The 24,558-nt window shown below is 36.9% G+C and overlaps 1 long non-coding RNA gene across 1 annotated transcript in view; it reads right to left on the reverse strand.

The window, feature by feature from the left end:
• The window catches only part of LOC128636512 (uncharacterized), a 75,001-nt gene extending 74,151 nt beyond the window's left edge, over positions 1 to 850 (reverse strand). The window contains exon 1 of the long non-coding RNA XR_008398703.1: positions 527 to 850. This is a non-coding gene — a long non-coding RNA (uncharacterized LOC128636512). The remainder of the gene's footprint in view (positions 1 to 526) is intronic.
• Positions 851 to 24,558: the final 23,708 nt, after the last annotated feature.

Below are 24,558 nucleotides of genomic sequence, written 5' to 3' on the forward strand. Positions count from 1 at the left end.
AGATGTATAGTGAATTGATAAGCTGGTAAGTACCCCTCAATATAGGCTTTAGAATCAATGTATTCGTAAATGGAATAACTGATTTGACAGGAGAGGTTATACTAGGAACTGAGTCTCTTAAGAATAGCTCTTGTTTTGTAGGAGCTTATATATACTTGCACTACCTCTTAGTTAGGATAATATCTGACAAGCACACACAGCATGGAGAAGTACCCAGGAGTTTAGTGAGTTAGGTTGCAGCTCCTCTTAGTTAGGTAAATAACTGACACGCACACACAGCATGGAGAAATATCCAGGAGTATAGTTAGATAGGTTGCAGCTCCTCTTAGTTAGGTAAATAACTGACAAGCATTCACAGCATGAGAGTAATATCCAGGAGTATAGTGAGATAGGTTGCAGCTCCTCTTAGTTAGGTAAATAACTGACAAGCACACACAGCATGAGAGTAATTTCAGGAAACAGTCTCTGTGAGATAAGTGCTGCTGAACAGCGTGACACAAACAGTGAAAAGTGAAAATGAAACTACTTGCAGCTTGATGGGATTTCCAATCCTGTGGTCAGCTGAATTGAGGAGTGTCCTTACTGCAGCTGAGGAGTCTCTGAATTCCAATCTCTATTCAGTTTCAGTGTATAACATCCAAGTTGTCAGTGGAAATGCAGGGAAATATTTACAGGTACTTTATTGAAACACACTGAGAGCTCCGTAGCAAGGAAATTGCAACATTTGTATCAATCCTAGGTTATGCTTGAAGTGAGTCCGTAACTGGATACTTTGTATGAGAGTGTTGGCAAGCTTCCCAGAATGTAAAAGTTAGTTCAGTTTGCCACAAAGGCTATGAGTCAGGCTGGAAAAATGTAAAGATATCCTTAAGTTTAGCTCAGGTTTAAATGTAGTCTTACTACCAAAAAACTAAGCAAAGTGCAGCAGGAAATGATGAAATATATAGAGGAGGTAACCAATGAGATGAGAATTCACATGCACAACAGCCTTAAAGAGACAGTAACCCTTACACCAAGGTTACTTATGCTTTTCTTTCTGCTAAAAACCAACAGCCACTAATCAATACTTATCTTACTTTACCTGTCTGCTGCCTTTGACACAGTTGACCATACCCTTCTCCTATGGACTCTCAGATCCCTTGGGCTCTCTGACACTGACCTCTCCTGGATCCACTCTTATCTCTCTAATAGGTCATTTTCTGTCTCCATTGCCTCTGTCTGTTGGAGTACCTCAAGGCTGTGTTCTGGGTCATCTACTCTTCTTTATTTATACTTCCTCACTGGGTAAACTTATTAGTAGCTATGGCTTCAACTATCACCTCTATGCTGATGATACTTAGATCTACCTATCCACCCCTGCACTCTCTCCTTCTGTCCTTTCTCACATCAGTGTCTGCTTATCTGGCATTTTTTCTTGGATGGCCTCTCACCACCTAAGAATCAACATGTCCAAGACTGAGCTTTTTCTAATCCCCCTTCTAATTCTACAACGGTTTCTAACTTTTAAATCACTGTTGGTGACACCACTATCTCCCCATCACCCCAAGTCTGCTGCCTAGGAGTTACACTTGACTCCAATCTATCCTTCATACCCCACATCCAATTGCTCTCTTCATCCTGTCACAAACACCTACGCAATATCTCCAAAATGTGTCGGTTTCTGAGTGCTGAAACTACTAAACAGCTAATTCGTTCCCTGGTAATTTCCCGACTTGACTACTGTAATAACCTAGTAACTGGCCTCCCTCTCTCCCGCCTCTCCCCTCTTCAATCCATCCTAAATGCCTCTGCTAGGCTAATCCACCTCTCCCGATGCTCTGTATCTGCTGCAACTCTCTGCAAGTCCCTTCAATGGCTCCCCATTCACAGCAGAATTAAATTCAAAATTCTCATACTGATGTACAAAGTCCTTACCAACGCAGCCCCCCCTACCTGTCCTTACTCACCAACAATTATACTAAAGCCCGCCCCCTAAGATCCAACAATAACCTGTTCTTGCATCTTCTACCATCACCTCTTCCCATGCTATATTACAGGGGGCCTATTTATGAAAGGTCTGTCGGACATGATCCAACATTGCGGATCATGTCCAACAGAGCTCGCTGAATGCGGAATGCAGAGAGCAATACGCTTTCTGCATTCAGCATTGCACCAGCAGCTCTTGTGAACTACTGGTGCAACGCCGCCCCCTGCAGATTCGCGGCCGCTAGCAGGGGGTGTCAATGAACCCGATCATATTCCCCTCATATAATAGACTTCCATGTGGGGAGTGCAATAAAATTAATGTTGAAATTCCTTCAGTGCTAAGCTGATGGTGCGTTAAGCGAAGAATACGCTTAGCTAATTGTGCGTAATAGAGTTCTTCATGTAGTTATGTGCTATACTATTAACAGTAATGATTTACTTTCATTCTTAAAAATCACTACATTTTAGAGCTGTATTTTGGATTTTGATCAAGCTTAAAGGACAGTAAACACCTTGGGGCCGATTTATTATTGTGCTGTAGTGGATCATGTCCAGGCACATCGATAAATGCAGAGAGCATAAACTGTCTGCATTTATCATTGCACAAGCATTTATCATAAAATGCTTGTGCAATATCGCCCCCTGCACATTCGCGACCAATCGGCCGCTAGCAGGGGGTGTCAATCAACTCAATCGTATACGATCAGGCAGATTGCTGTCCGCCGTCTCTAAGGTGGCGGACGAGTTAAGGAGCAGCGGATTTATGCTTCTTAACTTTCGCTTCAGGCATCCGCTGCTTCTTAAATCTACCCCCTTGTAATAACGAGATTTTTGTTGCGTTACTAAATAATAATTTATCAGCCAAGTCTTAACGTTTTTCAAACAAAGTAACATCTTTTGTTTTCACAATTATTTTTCAATAGCTAAACGCCACTTACCGTTTCCTGACTTGGAGGAGCCTATCTGGGCTTAAAGGGACAGTATACACCAATTTTCATATAACTGCATGTAATAGACACTACTATAAAGAATAATATGCACAGATACTGATATAAAAATCCAGTGTAAAACTGTTGAAAAACTTACTTAGAAGCTCCCAGTTTGGCTCTGTTGAAAAGGTTGCTGGAACACCCACTGCAAGTGACTGTATAGGAAAAAAGCAGACACTCACCCACCCCCATCCTCTGCATATGAAAAGACTCTTAACACAAACAGGAGCAAGCTGGAGTAGGTATACATCAGTATACTTTTAAAACTTTGGGCTTGGTTATGAGTCTGAAAATCAGCGCAATATTATTATTAAAAAAAAAGCAAAACTATACATTAAAAAAAAACAAAAAACCCTGTATGGGCTATATAACTGGATCATCCACAAAACATTTATGCAAAGAAAAAAAGTGTATAATGTCCCTTTAAGTCAGCAGACAGGCAGGCAAGCTAGTAAGTAATAGACGGCTAGATTACGAGTTTTGCGTTATGAGCGGCGCGGTGCTAACTTGCAAGTTATTGTCACCGCTCACTTACCTACAGCGCTGGTATTACAGGTTTACAAAAACCCAGCGTTATCAAGCAAAAAGTGAACATAGAGCAAAATTGAGCTCCATAACGCACTCCAATACCAGCGCTGCTGAAAGCTGCTGTGAGCGGGTTTTTACGTGCTCGTGCACGATTTCCCCATAGACATCAATGGGGAGAGCTGGCTGAAAAAAGCCTAATACCTGCAAAAAAGCAGCGTAAAGCTCCGTAACGCAGCGCCATTGATTCCTATGGGGAAACTAAATTTAGCACCCTAAAATGAACCCCGAGTCTAAACACCCCTAATCTTACACGTATTAACCCCTAATCTGCCCCCCCTGACATCGCCAACAACTACATTATACTTATTAACCCCTAATGTGCCGCTCCGGACATCGCCACCACTATAAACATATTAACCCCTAAACCACTGCACTACCGCATTGCAAACACTAGTTAAATATTATTAACCCCTAATCTGACGCCGCTAACATCGCCGCCACCTAACTGCATTTATTAACCCCTAATCTTCTGCCCCCAATGTCGCCGCCACTACTCTAAATTTATCAACCCCTAAACCTAAGTCTAACCCTAACACCCACTAACTTAAATATAATTAAAATAAATCTAAATAAAACCTACTATCATTACCTAAATAATTCCTATTTAAAACAAAATACTTACCTATAAAATAAACCCTAAGATAGCTACAATCAGGGGCGTATTAAGGCATAGGCCAACAAGGCCGGTGCCTAGGGCAGCAGATTTTTAAGGGGCAGCAGAATTTTGAGTCCCTAGGGCCACTATACTGAGCTCAGGGCTGGGTGGCTAAATCAACCAATTAGTAATGACTTAAATGACTGGCCCGGCTATTGCTATCCTATGGGATTGCATGTCGGTGCGCATGACGTGGTGACAGTGGAGGCGGAGCTCACTTGCGCAGCCTGGCCTGGACTGAGAGGGAATGCGGTATTCTTCCTGGCTCCACCGCGTGATTGAGACTCACACAGACTACACAGTGCAGTGTGCACTACAACGTGACCACTGTAAAACAGCATATGCCTTTCTCCCTTCAATACATCTTCATTAGGCATTAAAATACTTAAACGGATTAGTCACTAAATACTTGTACATTTACTGTTGGTCTATCTGTCATACATGCAAAGAATAAGTATTTATTGCTGAATCTATACAACTATGTGACTTAAAACACAACTGAAAATATGTTGTATGCATTTAATACATTCAGAAACAATACAAGTATATACTTTATTATGATTGTATCATGTGACTTTATCCCCTAGGATACAATTCCTAAACCTATCATAACTACTGTTGTATTTTTTAAGTATTTTTAAAGGCCAGTTTGTATATTCATTACATATTTATCCAAGCAGATATTTTGCTTAAATAACTGTCAATCATCAAAGAAGATGTTCAAGGTCAAACAACTACCTACTGACAAACTATCATACAGTGAAGGATATTTTTTCTTATATAAACACTTTAATCATCTGACTTGCAAAATAATGTCTTAATATATATATATATATGTGTGTGTGTGTGTGTGACCAGAGTGAATGCAAGCCCTAGTGAACATCTACTTAAAAAGACATTATTTTTTTTATTTTTTACACCCTGCCCCAAAAATATTATGTCTAAAAAAGGCCTTAAACCTGGGGTGGGGTGAGGGTGGGGCAGCAGAATTTTGAGTGCCTAGGGCAGCACAAAACCTAAATACGCCCCTGGCTACAATATAACTAATAGTTACATTGTATCTATCTTAGGGTTTATTTTTATTTTACAGGCAAGCTTGTATTTATTTTAACTGGGTAGAATAGTTACTAAATAGTTATTAACTATTTACTAACTACCTAGCTGAAATAAATACAAACTGTAAAATAAAACCTAACCTGTCTTACACTAATATCTAACCTTACACTACAATTAAATAAATTACATAAATTAAATACAATTACCTAAATGATTGCATCAACCAATAGGATTTTTTCATCTTTAATTCCTATTGGCTGATAGAATTCTGACAGCCAATCGGAATTCAAGGGATGCCATCTTGGATGACATCATTTAAAGGAACCTTCATTCTGCAAGAAGACGTTGATTGAAGAGGATGCTCCTCACCAGATGTCTTGAAGATGGAGCCGCTCCATTCGTTGAGGATGGATGTCCGGTCTTCAAAACTGTAAGTGGATCTTCGGGGGTTAGTGTTAGGTTTTTTATAAGGGTTTTAAGGGTTTATTGGGTGGGTTTTATTTTTAGATTAGGGTTTGGGCACTTGAAAAAGAGCTAAATGGTTGGTTGGGTGGTGGGTTTTACTGTTGGGGGTTGTTTGTATTTTTTCATAGAGGTAAAAGAGCCAATTTCTTTGGGGCAATGCCCAGCAAAAGGCCCTTTTAAGGGCTATTGGTAGTTTACTTTAGGATAGGGTTTATTTTTAATTTGGGGGGGGGGGGGTTATTTTGATAGGGCTATTAGATTAAGTGTAATTGTAGTTTAAATATCTGATAAGTTCTTTTTTTTATTTTGTGTAATTTAGTGTTTTCTTTGGTTGTAATTTAGGTAATTGTATTTAATTTAGGTAATCGATTTAATTGTAGTGTAAGGTTAGGTGTTAGTGTAACTCAGGTTAGGTTTTATATTACAGGTAAATGTGTATTTATTTTAGCTAGGTAGTTAGTAAATAGTTAATAACTATTTATTAACTAGTCTACCTAGTTAAAATAAATACAAACTTACCTGTGAAATAAAAATAAACCCTAAGCTAGATACAATGTAACTATTAGTTATATTGTAGCTAGCTTAGGGTTTATTTTATAGGTAAGTATTTACTTTTAACTAGGAATTATTTAGGTAATGATAGTAGGTTTTATTTAGATTAATTTTAATTATATTTAAGTTAGGAGGTGTTAGGGCTAGGGTTAGATTTAGGTTTAGGGGTTAATAAATTTAGTATAGTAGCGGCGACATTAAGGGCAAAAGATTAGGGGTTAATAAATGTAGGTAGGTGGCGGTGATGTTAGGGGCGGCAGATTAGGGGTTAATAATATTTAACTAGTGTTTGTGATGCGGGAGAGTGGCGGTTTAGGGGTTAATATGTTTATTATAGTGGCGGCGATGTCGGAGCGGCAGATTAGGAGTTAATAATTTTATTTTAGTGTTTGCGATGCGGGAGGGCCTTGGTTTAGGGGTTAGGTAGTTTATGGGTGTTAGTGTACTTTTTAGAACTTTAGTTATGAGTTTTATGCTACAGCTTTGTAGCGTAAAACTCATAACTACAGACTTTCAGTTTACGGTATTGATCTTGGCGGTATAGGCTGTACCGCTCACTTTTTGGCCTCCCGGGCAGACTCGTAATACCGGCGCTATGGAAGTCCCATTGAAAAATTACTTTTTGAAAGCTGCAGTAATTACATTGCATTATGGCCAAAAAAGTGTGCGGTACCCCTAAACCTGCAAGACTCGTAATACCAGCGGTAGTGAAAAAGCAGTGTTATGAGCCTTAACGCTGCTTTTTCACCCATACCGCAAAACTCGTAATCTAGCCGAAAGTTAGCATTAAATGCATTTATTTGCAGTCCAAGCCTTGAAAAGCCTACAGGGTGCATATCAATTTCTGAATTTTAGAAATTGTACAATTTTTTGTGCTAAATAACATGAAAAGGGGACAAAATAAATAATGAAAAGAAACATTGTATATGTATTTAGAAATCTCAAGAGTTAACTTACCATTTGTGATTTGAGCGGTAATGAGTGCACCAATGGCTCTCACTTCACTATCCATTAAAAGTATAAGGCACGTTAAAGTCTCAGCCTCGTTAAGATGATTTGGTTAAAATATTTAACCATCCACATGTAATACCAGAGTGCGGGCCAATCTTTGTGCAAGGTTATATAAAACATAACACATCCTGTGATATCACTTGCGCTGATATCACTTGCGCTGAGAGAGTCCAATTATAAAGACAGCACTTGCTGGATTTAGTAAAACTGAACTTTTATTCAAAACGATTCATAAATAGTCCCATGACATTTGGGTGCCTGACTCACCTTTATTAAATGGATTCACCCAGCGTGTAGGTAGATGATATATCCTGGCATCCGGGAAGTCTGTTAAAAAGAGTAGATGCTGCAGCCTTATATACCTGATCTGGCATCTTGTTCACAAATGAGCAAAACATTTTCGGCTCCAGACACGCGTGTCCGTGTGGCCACGCCCCCTTCCTGTCAATCTGCTTCATGCCTATTGGTTTGCGTTACGCTCTCAACCAACCACCCATCCAAGGTGAAGGGAGCAAGCACATGGCTAATTAGCATATATCGTACTGCGCATGTCACTTCAGTGAACGGAATAGAGCAACTTGTGATCGCTGCGGCATTCCAAGTTAAAAAATGCATATACAAAAACGCATATACAGAAAATAAGCGCACTGTACACGGTATTGATTGAAAGGTTGCAAGTTTATAAATACATAAGCAATGTGAAGTGGATGTATTGTGTGTAGAGGGATATTTGGAATCCTGTGGATGCCCTTTTTCTTAAATTTTATATTGTATCATGGCAATGGAATCTGGTAACACATCCCAATCCAGTTTAGAATTGTAGTACAGTATGTATGTATGTATATCTATATCTATATCTATATATATATATATAATTCAAATTACCTTTCAGCTTTTAATTAAATGGACAGCAAACCCCACATTTTTCTTAATTCGGATAGAACACACATTTTTAACAACTTTCACATTTACTTTTATTATCAAATTTGCTTCATTCTCTTGTTATTCTTTGCCAAAGGAACAGCATTGCACTACTGGCAGCTACAGTATCTGATCACATCTAGTTTGTCAATCACAAGAGACAAATGTATGCAGGCACCGATCAGCAGCTAGCTGCCACTAGTGTAGGATATGTGTGTATTCATTTTCAACAATGGATACCAAGAGAACAAAGCAAATTTGAAAATAGAAGTGGATTAAAATGTTTCTGAAAATTACTTGTTGTATTAAATCTTGCTAGTTTCATTTGGACTTTCATATCCCTTTTCTAAGTTCTTAGATCATTGCTGTAACCATATGGAGATGACACCCGTTTAGGCATAAAACATTGTACTTATTTGTTTTCTATACTTTATTTTGAAAGGAAAACTACATTCCCAGACAGTCCCATAAGCCTGCTGCTCTTAAAATGCTTTCTTGAAAAAATAACAGCTACGATAATTGCATAAATTAGCATAAATAAATATTATGTAGCACATCTCAGAGTCTAAAACTGCTATAAAATTTTAAAATCAGCATATACTTCAAACTGCCATCCCAAGTACTTGTAAATTTTACCATAAAAAGGGCTTAATTTCTTTCTTTATTCCTTAATACCCACAATTAACCTGGAACTTAACCTTTGTCCTGGATATAAATATGGGCATAAATGGCATCATGGTGAGTGATACAATATTTTTTAACAGTAAAGAAGCAGAGGTAATGTTTGTTTTGGCACAAAGAGGTAGTTACAAAAAATGCCAAACTATTGAGATTTTCTTTATTGCTTCAGCTATTTCTGTAGAGGAAGCCAAAAGATTCTCAACAGCATTTTCTTTTTTCAGAAAGCTAAAATCTGTGATGTTTTGTGGCATAATTTCCTTCACAGCAAATTTCCTTTTGGAACAACTGTGAAAATGTAAGAGACATTTTCAAACCAACTGAGATTTAATGAAATGTAAATCATTCCTTAGTAAACTCAGTGAAGATGAAGAAAATATATTTCTTTTGTTGTCTCTTTTGGTTTATCTATAGAAATAACCACATTTATCTTGGGTTTATGTGAGTTACTTGATATTGTGTTTGAAGATGGAAAATTAGAGCTTCCTTTGAAAAGGGCAGAGGATCTGAATGCATTATTTGCATAATTTAATATCATTTTTAGAAACCATTGCATTAAAGCAGCTAAAAACCAATTTAATTAAGAACCATATTTTGAAGGCAGGCAATCTTAATAAAAATTTAGCAGGGTAATGCATTACATGTAACAATCTCAATATTAATAAAAGAATGTTATATAAAGTATAGAAATATTGCACATGTCTAATTTATATGCTTTCTTCAGTGTTCAAGTAATGAATCATAATCAATAACATTTATGAAGCAGATTTTGTGATTGTAGCTGTGCTGACTAGACAAGTTTGATCTTCCAAGTGTAATATAAAATAAGCCTTTCATCTGTTCTTCTTGACAGATTTTAATAAATTTAGAAAGACAGAGATTAAAATATTAAGGTATATATGTCAGATTTTCCAAACCAATTAAAGATAAGATATTGAACGCATAAGTTAATTCCATGACATTTAAAATGAGTCTCAATAAAGTTACCTGAATGACGAGATATCATTTGTATCAAGATTAAACAGATTTTTTTTTAATGAAATTGAGACTAAATATAAATAGTGCTCTGTATAGATTAAAATGTAAATTAGCTAAATACATCATCTGATAGAAAGGTACTCTTTTAGCCTCAGAGAGGATTTCAATGTATGGGAAAAAAAAGCATTGAAACATGATTGGTAGCCTATTGGTTTAAAAGGACTCTGTCACCAAACTGTTTTGTTATTTTAATCATTTTAAAGAACATTAGAAAAAAATGGTTGCAAGAACAAAACATTATTTTTTAACAACAAAATAGATTTAGTTCTCCCTAACATTATACATGATACAGTTAAAATGTGCAGCCCATTTTGTGGAGATAAATAGCAGGGACAGATAGGTTAACATTTAACTTCAATAGTTTAGATAGAGTATGCAATAAAAAAAAAAAAATAATTTCCAATTTACTTTTTTTTTGTTAAATTCCCTTTGTTCTCTTAGTATCCTTTGTTAAAGAGTAAGCCAAGCTCATAGGAGCTCAGGATCGGGCATGTCTATGACAGTAGTATTTGCAAAGTCTGCAACAGTTTTATACATTGTTACAACACTATAAAAGTCCTACGACCTGTACATCCTACTGAGTTGAACGAAGGATACCAAATGATTGAAGCACATTTGATAGCTAAAAAAACCTGGTAAGTGTTTTAGATATTGCATGCTCTATCTCAGTGGTTCCCAAAGGGGCACTAATAGGCATAAGAGGTGGAAGGGGGCACTAGAATTAAAATAGGGGTCGCTAGTAAGAAAGGAGTGCAAAAGAATGATAGTGGGCCCCTCCGAGTATAATATAATTTGTTGTGTTTTATACTAAATGCTCAAAAATCTACTTTCTCTCTTTGTATGTGAAGTTTTTTTGCTCTTTGATTAAAGGGTTTTTTCTTCTATGATAGTTCAGGTTTATGAGCAACTTACACTTGCTCTCACTACAAAATAATTGCAGCCACTTGTACTGTAGCATTGCATGTTTTGTTTTGGCAGCACTGTAATTAGAACATATTATTTACATTAAAGGGACAGTCAAATCCAAAAAAAACTTTCATAATTTAAATAGGGAATGTAATTTTAAACAACTTTCCAATTTACTTTTATCACAAATTTTGCTTTGTTCTCTTGATATTCTTAGTGGAAAGCTAATTCTAGGAGGTTCATATTCTAATTTCTTAGACCTTGAAGACTGCCTCTAATCTGAATGCAATTTGACCACTAGAGGGCATTAGCTCATGTGTTTCATATAGATAACATTGAGCTCATGCATGTGAAGTTACCCTGGAGTGAGCACTGATTGGTTAAAATACAAGTCTGTCAAAAGAACTGAAATAAGGGGGCAGTCTGCAGAGGCTTAGATACAAGGTAATCACAGAGGTAAAAAGTATATTAATATAACAGTGTTGGTTATGCAAAACTGGGGAATGGGTAATAAAGGGATTATCTTTCTTTTTAAAAAAAAATTCTGGTCTTGACTGTCCCTTTAAGTACACAGTTTAGAATCAATGTGTAATAGCAGGAAACTGAGCAAAGGCCTGCTGTGCTTGTCTTATTAGCTTTGTACACAGTCAGCAATCTTTCACCTAGATTACGAGTTTTGCGTTAGAGGCTGTGCGGTGCTAACGAGCAGTTTTCCCTCAACGCTCACTTACATGCAGCGCTGGTATTACGAGTTTTCAGAAGCCCATCGTTAAAAGACAAGAAGTGAGCATTGAGCAACATTTTGCTCATTACCGCACTCCAATACCAGAGCTGCTTAAGTCAGCGGTGAGCTGGTGTAACCTGCTCGTGCACGATTTCCCCATAGGAATCAACGGGGAGAGCCAGCTTAGAAAAAGTCTAACACTTGCAAAAAAGCAGCGTAAAACTCCTTAACGCAGCCCCATTGATTCCTATGAGGAAATAAAAGTTATGTCTACACCTAACACCCTAACATGAACCCCGAGTCTAAACACTCCTAATCTTACACTTATTAACCCCTAAGCTGCCACCCTGACATCGCCGACACCTACATTATATTTATTAACCCATAATCTGCCGCCCCCAATGTCGCCACCACCTACCTACACTTATTAACTCCTAATCTGCCGCCCCCAACATCGCTGCCACTATAATAAACATATTAACCCCTAAACTGCCGCACTCCCGCCTCACAAACATTAGTTACATATTATTAACCCCTAATCTGCCATCCCTAACATCGCCGCCACCTACCTACATTTATTAACCCCTAATCTGCCACCCCAACGTCGCCGCCACTATATTAAAAAGTTATTAACCCCTAAACCTAAGTCTAACCCTAAACCTAACACCCACTAACTTAAATATAATTTAAATAAATCTAAATAAAAATTCCTATCATTAACTAAATTATTCCTATTTAAAACGGAATACTTAGCTATAAAATAAACCCTTAACTAGCTACAATATAAATAATAGTTACATTGTAGCTAGCTTAGGATTTATTTTTATTTTACAGGCAAGTTTGTATTTATTTTAACTAGGTAGAATAGTTATTAAATAGTTATTAACTATTTAATAACTACCTAGCTAAAATAAATACAAAAGGACCTGTAAAATAAAACCTAACCTAAGTTACAATAACACCTAACACTACACTATAATTAAATAAATTAACTAAATGAAATACAATTACCTAAATTAAATTAAATTAGCTAAAGAACAAAAAACAAACAAACACTAAATTACAGAAAATAATAAACAAATTACAGAAATTTAAACTAATTACACCTAATCTAATAGCCCTATTAAAATAAAAAAGCCCCCCCAAAATAAAAAAAAAACCCTAGCCTAAACTAAACTACCAATAGCCCTTAAAAGGGCCTTTTGCGGGGCATTGCCCCAAAGTAATCAGCTCTTTTACCTGTAAAACAAAATACAAAACCCCCCCAAAAGTAAAACCCACCACCCACACAACCAACCCCACCAACTAAAATACTATCTAAAAAAGCCTAAGCTCCCCATTGCCCTGAAAATGGCATTTGGATGGGCATTGCTCTTTTGCCGCGCAAACCCAAATCTAAAAAATAAAACCCACCCAATACACCCTTAAAAAAACCTAACACTAACCCCCTGAAGATCGACTTACCGAGAGACGTCTTCATTCAAGCCAGGCGAAGTGGTCCTCCAGACGGGCAGAAGTCTTCATCCAAGCCGTGCAGAAGTGGTCCTCCAGACGGACAGAAGTCTTCATCCAAGCCGGGTAGAAGTGGTCCTCCAGATGGGCTGAAGTCTTCATCCAAGCTGGGCAGAAATGGTCCTCCAGATAGGCAGAAGTCTTCATCCAGATGGCATCTTCTATCTTCATCCATCCGGCATGGAGCATCCTCTTCATCAGACGACTAAAACAGAATGAAGGTACCTTTAAGTGACGTCATCCAAGATGGTGTCCCTTAGATTCCGATTGGCTGATAGAATTCTACCAGCCAATCGGAATTAAGGTAGAAAAAATCCTATTGGCTAATGCAATCAGCCAAAAGGATTGAAGTTCAATCCTATTGGCTGATCCAATCAGCCAATATGATTGAGCTTGCATTCTATTGGCTGATTGGAACAGCCAATATAATGCGATCTCAATCCTATTGGCTGATTGCATCAGCCAATAGGATTTTTTCTACCTTAATTCCGATTGGCTGGTAGAATTCTATCAGCCAATCGGAATCTAAAGGATGCCATCTTGGTTGACATCACTTAAAGGTACCTTCATTCTGTTTTAGTCGTCAGATGAAGAGGATGCTCCGTGTCGGATGTCTTGAAGATGGACCCGCTCCGCGCCGGATGGATGAACATAGAAGATGCCCTCTGGATGAAGAATTCTGCCTGTCTGGAGGACCACTTCTGCCCGGCTTGGATGAAGACTTCTGCCCATCTGGAGGACCACTTCTGCACAGCTTGGATGAAGACTTCTGCCCGTCTGGAGGACCACTTTGCCTGGCTTGAATGAAGACGTCTCCTGGTAAGTCGATCTTCAGGGGTTAGTGTTTGGTTTTTTAAGGGTGTATTGGGTGGGTTTTATTTTTTAGATTAGGGTTTGGGCGGCAAAAGAGCTAACTGCCCTTTTAAGGGCAATGCCCATCCAAATGCCCTTTTCAGGGCTATGGGGAGCTTAGGCTTTTTTAGATAGTATTTTATTTGGGGGTTGGTTGTGTGGGTGGTGGGTTTTACTGTTGGGGGTTGTTTGTATTTTGTTTTACAGGTAATAGAGCTGATTACTTTGGGGCAATGCCCCACAAAAGGCCGTTTAAGGGCTATTGGTAGTTTAGTTTAGGCTAGGGTTTTTTTTTTTTTTGGGGGGGGGGACTTTTTTATTTTAATAGGGCTATTTGATTAGGTGTAATTAGTTTAAATTTCTGTAATTTGTTTATTATTTTCTGTAATTTAGTGGGGGGTTTTGTACTTCAGCTAATTTAAATTTAATTTAGGTAATTGTATTTAATTTAGTTAATTTATTTAATTATAATGTAGTGTTAGGTGTTACTATAACTTAGGTTAGGTTTTATTTTACAGGTAAATTTGTCTTTATTTTAGCTAGGTCGTTATTAAATAGTTAATAACTATTTAATAACTATTCAAACTAGGTAAAATAAATACAAAGTTGAATGTAAAATAAAAATAAATCCTAAAATAGCTACAATGTAACTATTATTTATATTGTAGCTAGTTTAGGGTTTATTTTATAGGTAAGTATTTAGTTTTAAATAGGAATAATTTAGTTAATGATAGGAATTTTTATTTAGATTTATTTAAATTATATTTAAGTTAGTGGGTGCTAGGTTTAGGGTTAGACTTATAGTGGTGGCGACGTTAGGGGCGGCAGATTAGGGGTTAATAAATGTAGGTAGGTGGCGGCGATGTTAGGGATGGCAGATTAGGGGTTAATAATATTTAACTAATGTTTGCGAGGTGGGAGTGCGGTGGTTTAGGGGTTAATATGTTTATTATAGTGGCAGCGACGTTGGGGCGGCAGATTAGGGGTTAATAAGTGTAGGTAGGTGGCGGCGACATTGGGGGTGGCAGATTAGGGATTAATAAATATAATGTAGGTTTCAGCGATGTTGGGGGCAGCAGATTAGGGGTTCATAAATATAATGTAGATGGCGGTGGTGTCCGGAGCGGCAGATTATGGGTTAACATTTTTATTCTAATATTTGTGATGCGGGAGGGCCTCGGTTTAGGGGTTAATAGGTAGTTTATGGGTATTAGTGTACTTTTTAGCACTTTAGTTATGAGTTTTATGCTACGGCGTTGTAGTGTAAAACTCATAACTACTGACTTTTAAATGCTTTAGGGATCTTGGAGGTAGAGGGTGTGCCGCTCGCTTTTTGGCCTCCAAGGACAGACTCGTAATACCAGTGCTATAGAAGTCCCATAGAAAAAAGACTTTACGAAGTTTACATAAGTCGTTTTGCGGTAAGGCCAAAGAAGTGTGCGGTGACCCTAAACCTTCAAGACTCGTAATAACAGCGGTAGGGAAAAAGCAGCGTTAGGACCTGTTAACACTGCTTTTTTACCCTAACGCACAACTCATAATCTAGGGTTTTAAGTCTTCTGTCATCAGAAATAATTTGGTGCATAAGACTTTTGTAAGTAGAATATACTTTCTATAAAGTTCATTTATTGGTGCAGTAATGCAACTATGCTCCAAGAAAACAAATCAACTTTACACCTCCAACTATGATGATTTAAGACTCCTGCTAAGTGACATAAAACCAGAGATTGGCAAAGTGGTATAACTACATTAAGCCCATCCATCGGATTAACAGTTTTAAACAGTGAAATCATTACTAAGGGCTAGATTATGGGTGGTGCGCTAACTGTTGCATGCAAGCGAAAAGGGGATTATTGTGGCTCTTTTCACAGGTCGGAAATAGCGCGCGTATTACAGGTTAAAAGTAAACACGTTCACTTGAGTGCAATTGAATTTAATGTGAGTCAGGATAGCACAACTTTAGAGGTCTGGTAACTGTTACGCAATAAAAAAAAAATATTAAGGCCTGAGCTAGATTAATTTATGATATCATACTAATTTGGGAAGGTGGTGACTAAACCTTAAAGAACTTACATTAATCAAAATGACTATAAACTAAGTTTCACTGACAAAATGAGTGAGATTGCAACTGAATTCTTAGATCTCATTTTATTCACTGGAAAAAAAAAAATCACCAAACTATAAATAAAAAAACAACTGAGTGGCCATCATCCAAATTGGATTAGGAATATACGGTATTGGCAATTCCAAAGATTTAAAGGGATAGTATACACCACTTTTCATATAACTGCAGTTAATAGACACTACTATAAAGAATAATTTGCACAGATACTAAAATAAAAATCCAGTATAAAACAGTTTAAAAACTTACTTAGAAGCTTCCAGTTTAGCTCTGTTTAAAATGTTACTGGAACACCCACTGCAAGTGGGAAATATCAGACACTCCCCCTCCCCCTTCATTTGCATATGAAAAGACCCTTTACACAAACAGAAGCAAGCTGGAGTAGGTATACCTCGGTATTCTCCTAAAACTTTGGGGCTTGGTTAGAAGTCTGAAAATCAGAGCGATGTTATTTAAAAATAAGAAAAACTATCCATTTAAAAAACAAAACAACTTTATGGGCTATATAAATAGATCAGCTACAAAACATTTATGCAAAGAAAAAAACAAGTGTATAATGTCCCTTTAAGAAGAATTGTTCCAAGGTGGAAGACTTTGAGAAGGAAGCTCAGATACTTAAGGATAAACTATTAGCTAAGGGATATAGAAAAGAGAACGTTCATAAGGCTTATGAAAAAACAAGCTAAAGTAATAGTCTGGATCTACTTAAAATAAGAAAGAATGACTTCCGGTGGGTGACGATCCAAGATAGCCATGGATTCTTGAAGCTCCGTGCAGCTTGGAGCAAAAAGTGGCTATATTTTCCTCCATCCTCCTATCCCTTAGTAAACAATTGTGCCCGGGAACTCTCCTGGATCAAGGTACACTAACCCTTGGCCGCCTCGAAGCAAATTAAAATTTTAAAAAACTTTTGGCGCAGTGGCGTGTTTTGTACCGCCACGTTGTACATAGTTTCATTTTACCTCAGCTACGTGCTAACTCCTCTTCCTAACCTACTGCAATGGCAACATCTAACTTTAAAGATCTATGCTCTGACGTATGCATGTTAGTTGAAATAAGAGCTGTACTTCTGCCTGGACTAGACCAACTTCTAATGTCATATACAGACCTATGTGCATTAATAAAGTTAATGGATCAGCCCTCCCAACTAAAGAAGCCTGTATCCAGTTGACATGGCCCCACCTTACAGAATAAGGCAAGCGATACCATACCCTATTCATTAGAGAACAACCAGCAGTCTTGCAACTTCAGCTCCCACACTGAGGAGAGAAGTGGCAGCAATACCAGAGGCTGGAGAGAACCCCCACTGCCTGAACCTGCCAGAACTTACCATAGAAGCACTCCAAGATCTAAAGAAGGGCTTACTGACACCCCCAATCCCTTGTCCGATGACTAACCAAGCTGATTCAGATCAGCCGATTACAACACTGCTGATTCCGCAATGGGAGCAAAGGATTTTCTCAACTCGCAATACAAATGCTCCATTACATATGGACTCCCACAAGATAACTTTATAAATAGAATCACAAACATACCTGCACGAACACTCGCCGATCTTGGAACTATCATGATAACTACTGTGGATATGGGACTCACAAAAAAGGAGCAGCGGGATGTAGACCTGCAGGATCTATCTTGTTGCCGTCCCCACATGAGACATTACTGGTGAAAGCAGAGAGATACTCGGCTAGCAACGGGTGTTGGCTGAAATGCAATTATTTTACTTACTTCATAAGGGACTTGCTACTTCTTAGTCTCAATTATGCTGCACAATGTTGAAAGTAACCCTTTGCCTTGAGATGGTCAATGCTTCCTTGATGGGTGAAATAAAGTTTGTGGCACAAAGTCTAAAAACAATAACAAGACTTTATTAGGCACTGTGCCTAATAAAGTCTTGTTATTGTTTTTAGACTTTGTGCCACAAACTTTATTTCATTCTCACCTATACAGTTACATTGCCATTTATACACACTTTTTCCAGCGTTTGGTCTGGGTCTGATTAGTGTGTTTGATCTACTGGTTTGCTGGGTCTGGAGCCTTGCTGGACATATTATCAGCTTACAGTGCCGGTTACTATCCAGGAGAGCACAGGCTGCACACAAGATAGGACGTGTTGGTTGCAGAACCATTATTCATACCACACAGGAGTGGGAGTTAGCTGGACGACTCCAAGAGTCCAGAAGGTGATTGTGACACTTCTCAAGTGTCTGCTATATTGTGAGTATAACAACACTTACAGCAGCGGCGTGTCATGCCTCACTGATTGTGCACTATGTTGGCGCCTTCGTTTGTTTCACTCTATCTGTGATTGTATCTCACATTGCACCATATACTAAGAGTCAAATTTGTCATTCCGTGTAAGCAATATTACCATGCTGCAAATTGTACACCTCTCATGTAGGTCACCATTGATATCTTAAAACAGTTAATGGACCTGAACAGAATGTGACTTACAGTGAACCTTTAATGGGATCTTGAGTTCTTTGCCTCTGGATAACCTATTCCTGGTTAGATGCTAGTCTAAACAAGATTTACTCATTTACATAACCATTAGAAGCCTATACCCAAGTGCAAAAAACTCACTATTGTTAAGAAAGTTTATAGGTCTTTGTAATCTCTTGGTTGTTTTTTAATTTGTTCGCACTAGGCAACATACCCACTTAGATGCTATACACAAATGTTATTTTTACTCTTGGAACTCACACTGTATCTTGTATTAAGAGAAAAGTCTAGTATTTCATACAAATAATGTTATTAAGCTGTAAATTGTATATTTCTTATACAGGTCACCACTGTTCTCAAAGAACAGTCAATTGATTTGAACAACCTGTGACTTAAAGTAAACATTTAATGGGTTTTCTAGTTCTCGGTCTACATGTAGGCTATCCTCAGCCACCTAGTAGTTTACCCATAAGTCTGAAACATTGAATAGAAAATAACTACAAGGTCTACAGACAACCAATGTTATAACCTGCAAGGCTCCAAACTCTATAAAGTCTCACATAATCTCACTTCTAAAAGATGACAGGTAGAAGGCAGGGACGTGCACTCATTGGAGGCAGGGGAGGCAGTGCCTACCCTGCCATATGGGGCCAAAGCTTAATTAAATTTTAATTTAAAAAAAAACTGTTCCCCCTCATGTAATGCTATGGAGAGGCAGGTACAGGAACGCTTCTCTCCATTGCAGTACATGGGTCAAAGGAAAAGCTGTGCTGCACCGCCATCTGTGTTCTGTCAATATATTAGCAGCAAAAATTGGTACCAATAGGAAGCACCCCTCTTGATGCATCCTACCAAGTAAAGGATATATAGATTAATCAGAAGGAGGATGCAGTGAGCAGGGTCATGTGACACAACTGGAAGCTGAGGTAACCTAAGAACAGATGACACCAATCAGAAGAGTAAAGTAGTATTCTACATCTCTTGTGATTCACAAATTGTGTTCAGATACAGCTCATTAACAGGGGGACAGTAAGTGTGCATAACCCAATACTGACGGGAAGTCAAAGGGTCAATTCAAATTTAAATCCATAATTTAAAACCCAGAGATTGAAGTTAAGTGTGCAGTGTCCACATTTTTTAAACTAAAGTTTTTGACATTGAATATTGCTAAGCCTCCCTTTTTCATGGTTATTTGATTTAATTAGGTACAAACCCCATATATGTTATGTCTGTTAAGTCAAAGGATGCAGTATCTCTTTTTAGTTTTGTCTGTCTCTCCATTTATTTAAAGACTGCTTTTAACTTGTAATTCACAAATCAATTGAAAGCTGTTGCATTGTGTTTTTAATATGTGCTGCTTTTATACAAGTTTATATTAATAAAAGGAGATAATAATGAGTCATTTAAAAAATATATGTAATTATTGCAGTTGTTAAATGTTTTTAGAAATAATGCCACTGTAAAGTAACTGGTTAAACACATAGTCAAAGGGAGAGGACATTTAAAATTAAACTTTCATGATTGACGTAGAGCATGCTATTTTAATCGACTTTTCCAGTTATTTATATTTTGAAACTTCGCATAAACTGTTACTGGCCCCATGTCAGCAAATTAAATTAGTTTTTGAAAGGAACATGAAAGTCATAATTAAATTAAAATTCCATCATTCAGATAGAAATTGCACACAAAACTTTCTATTTTACTTTTATTATTATGTACTTCAGTCTTTTGGTATCCTTTGGTGTCCTTTGTTGAAGAGCATACCTAAGTGGGATGTGCACGTGCGTTTCTTGAGCACCATATTGCAGCAGCTGTGTTGGCAATATTGATAACTTGTCCTTTGTGTAAAATGTGTATGGTAAATTATTTCTATTTTTACAATACAGTAGTGAGTAGAGAAGAGATTGTGTATCATTCTAATTGCTTAGTAATAGGGATGGGCGGATGTTTCGCAACATTCGAAAAATCAAACAAATTTTAACACATTCGTTTGTTCTAATTGAATTTCGAATGTTTATATGACATTCTAACATTCGATTTTCGAATGTTCGGTTTCAAATTTTTTCGATTATATTTGAAAATATTTGTTTCGAAAAATTCTAATTTATATTTGTAATAGTATTTCTAATGCTTTCTTTAAATGTAATATTCCAATTATGCAATATTCGAATTCGAAAAATTCTAATTTATATGTTTGTAATAGTATTTCTAATGCTTTCTTTAACGTAATAGTCGAATTATGCAATATTCTATATAGAAACATTTGAAATGATATATTTGTGTCTATTATGTATCAATTTACTAGATTCCCTCCCTACCACATGAACTATTGAACTTTTGACTAGTATTTGTTAAATAGAATGTTAAATTCGAAATTTTAAATGTGGACATTCGATATAATTATAAACATTCGAATTCGAAAGTGACATTAGAAAACTGTAAATAGCATTCAATTATATAATTTTTAAGAACATTCGTTCTTATCAACATTCAGATTTATAATTCGAATTTCGGTAATAACATTCATTCTAACATTCAAATTCGGAAATTTGCACATTCGCCCATCCCTACTTAGTAACTGGCACTTGTGCCACAGAATTGTGTGAGTGTGTATGTGAGCAGAGTGTGTGTGGGTGTCAGAGAGCAGAGTATGTGTGCTTTATTCTCCAGGTAATCAATACATTTCCGATGAGCTGGTGCTTTAGTGCAGTGTTTCTCAACCATGGTCCTCAAGTACCCCCATCAGGCCAGGTTTTCATTATAGCTGAATCAGTGCACAGGAGAAGTAATCAGCTGATCAGTAACTCAATGGTTAATAACTTGCTCTCACCCATCAGCTGACTATTTCATCTGTGCACTGGCTCAGCTATAATTTAAACCTGTCCTGTTGGGGGTATTTGCAGCCCTCTATATGTGTGTTTCTCTGGTGTATCATATCTAGTGCCTCACCAGCCTCTGACCTCACTGCAGGTCACTGGTAGAAGGTACTCATATGAACATTGTCGATTGTCCATATTAAATGGTAGAGGTAGATGGTAGCGTTCCCACACATATTCAGAAATGTTGCATATATATTTTCTTACCTTTGGCTTCTAGGCTGTATCACACATTAAGAGACCAACATGATTTTACTGTCTGTATTACCATTATTCTGTAAAATATAGCTAACATAAAATATCCAGTTAATCTCTAATGGAACCCAAAGCCCTATACCTTCACCTAAGCAATATTAAGCTATTTCATATCATTTTTATATACCCTGAATAAAGAGTAGAGCATAGTTTTGGGGTTATTATGACTATATAGCTACCTACAAAATGTATTGGCTTTAATAATAATTAGAAGTCTTTGCCCAAGTGTAAACAATTACTCTCGTTTAGTCAGTGTAGTTTAGCAGAAATATTCCTTGATTTATAAAAAAATGAAAAACACACAACAGTGTAGATATTTGGAATATTTAGCGGGTCATAATGAAAATCTGAAACAGTACATGATTGTCATATGAACATGGCCTTATTGAAACTTTAAATTTCTAAATGTGTATCTTGTCCAATGTACCAATGTAATTCTTCTACCCTGTGTGGTATGATAACATGTTTTATGTATGTCTGCATTGTTGAATATAAATAAAAGTTTAAAAACAAATAAGAAAGAACAACACTAAGGTTAAGAAGAAGAGAAATTATAGGGAAGCTCTTATAACTACCTATAATGAAGGTGCCAGAGATATAAAAAATTGTTTGGAGAAACACTGGCACATACTGGAGCAAAATCAATTCTAGCTCAAAGTAAATTGAAATAAAAAAGAACTAAATTGTTTACAATCCAATTCCAAAGGATTTTTTTAAATTGAATAGGTCAAATTGTGTGGCATGCACACACCATTCTAATAAACAGAAATCTATTAAACAAATTACTTCTACATCAAATAGTAAAACTTTTTACATAAAATCCCTTGCGAATTGAAAGATGGATTATGTAGTTTATCTCCTTTAATGTGGTTGTAATCTACAGTACACAGGCCGTGTGACTAGATCATATAAGAAGAGACTCCTAGAACATCTAAGAAATATAGAGAAACATCTCATAGCCTTTTTAGACCGTTACAGAATTTGTCATAATAAGGATCATAGCTGTCTGAGGGCACAATTTTAGAACATATAAAGGTACACTCGGAAGGGATAAGCAGGGAGCTACATCTGGAGGAAGAGGGAGACATTCTGGATACATCAATTTAATACAACACCCAGAGGTCTCAATAAAGACATTGATCTGGCTCTGTATTTAATTGTCTAGGTTGAATTGATAGATTTCAGATTAGCAAGGTTTGTTTTTTAACTTGTACGGGCTTAGATAGGTGAATATCTGGGTGTGGAATAGGGTGTATATATGTTCAGAACTTTCTCATGATACATATGGGTTAGGATGTAATTATGTAGGTGGATAAAGATGCCCTTACATTCTACTATACCATGACTTTGACCTGGCAATCATATTATTGCAGCACAGTATTGCTTTGTTTTTTAGGGGATTAGTAGGTGCCAGAAGAGATGAAAAAATTATATGGGTTATGATAAGACCCAACAGAACTCGGGGATTTCTACATGAACTCTATATATTCATTCCACGAAAGGCGTAGTTGAATAATATCTGAACTCATCTAATCCTCATGCGATACAAGACATATCCTTATGTTTCTTCTACCCTGCTTCTAGTATGTCAATATAATAAATGATTGGTGTTTGAAATGTGTTGCTTGTTATTATGTATTATTATTTAGTAGCAACCGTCTTTGTTTATGGTAACATAATAATATGGAGACTTCTGTGATTGGGCAAAATTGAGTCATGTGATCGCTACGTGTGACGTCATTACACATGACGTGGACCTGCTAATGATGACCTACGAGTCTTAAATCTGTAACCCTCTGAAGAAGAAGGAAAATAAGAACCTTTGAAACGCGTGAGGGACTTTTGTTGTTAGAAGCTTCATAATGCCAAATAGGACACTGTTGCTCTCATAACTCTTCTGAGTGTTGGATTTTATTATGTGTATGATATACTTCCAACTGGGATCAATACAACACACTGGGGTACAGTGCACACACATTTCTCTACATTTTGTTATACCTCATAACATTGAAGTTTTTAAATGTGAGTGCTAGTGTATTGCTTTTTAAGATGATTTATTAAAACATTATCACACTATCTCTGCCCCTCTTATATGTTTTTTCATATCATTACAACTACCATACGAGGAGGATAACGAGATAGATACAGTTGACTTCCCTCCTAACACTCTTAGGAACCATAAGACATACCTTACCATACTCTAGGAGGTAAAGAAGGAGCAATCGTCACTAGTGCACATTTTTTGGGGCACCACGGAATTCTGTCCCTCACAGATGTGAAAACTTACCTCATAGGATTGGCATACCTACCAAAACCCATATTGTCACGTGTGGACTTTTATATTGTTATATTGTTGCATTTTTTTTCTCCTTTTTATGTTTTATCTACCCTTAGCGCTGAAACATTCATTATGTATTTATCTTTTTTTGCATTGTATCTGGGGCATTTCTTTTGGAATTTCGGATCTGTGTATATAGGTTTCAGAGTGGGATCAGTAGATAGATAGCGCAGGTCATTGGGCTGCTTGCCTTTATACTTTTTGTTTAGGCATTCTACTCTTTTCTCATATAGTTATATATTTTACCAAACAAAAAATTTAGTTGTACACTACTGAAAGCTAGCTGGTGATTGGTGCCCCTTGTTGTGGCTCTTTAAATGTATATCACTTTCACAGTAATGTATCAATATCACAGTAATGTATTTCTGTTTTGTAGCTAACCAGCTATGTGTTTAACCCGCTTGCAGGGGTTAAAGAAATAAACCAGTTTATTGGAGATATATACTGTTCATAATAATATAAAAAATACTTTAATATCCCTTTAACTGTGCAAAGCCTTTTCTAACTAATAAGTATTCTCTGGACAAACATTGTTGTAGTCAGATAGTTTCCTGAAATATTTTGTGTAACTGTGTTTGAACTCAGTTGTCTATGTTATAAACTTGGAATTAAT

This window comes from Bombina bombina, chromosome 1 (genome assembly GCF_027579735.1).
Source record: "Bombina bombina isolate aBomBom1 chromosome 1, aBomBom1.pri, whole genome shotgun sequence".
Lineage (NCBI taxonomy): Eukaryota > Metazoa > Chordata > Amphibia > Anura > Bombinatoridae > Bombina > Bombina bombina.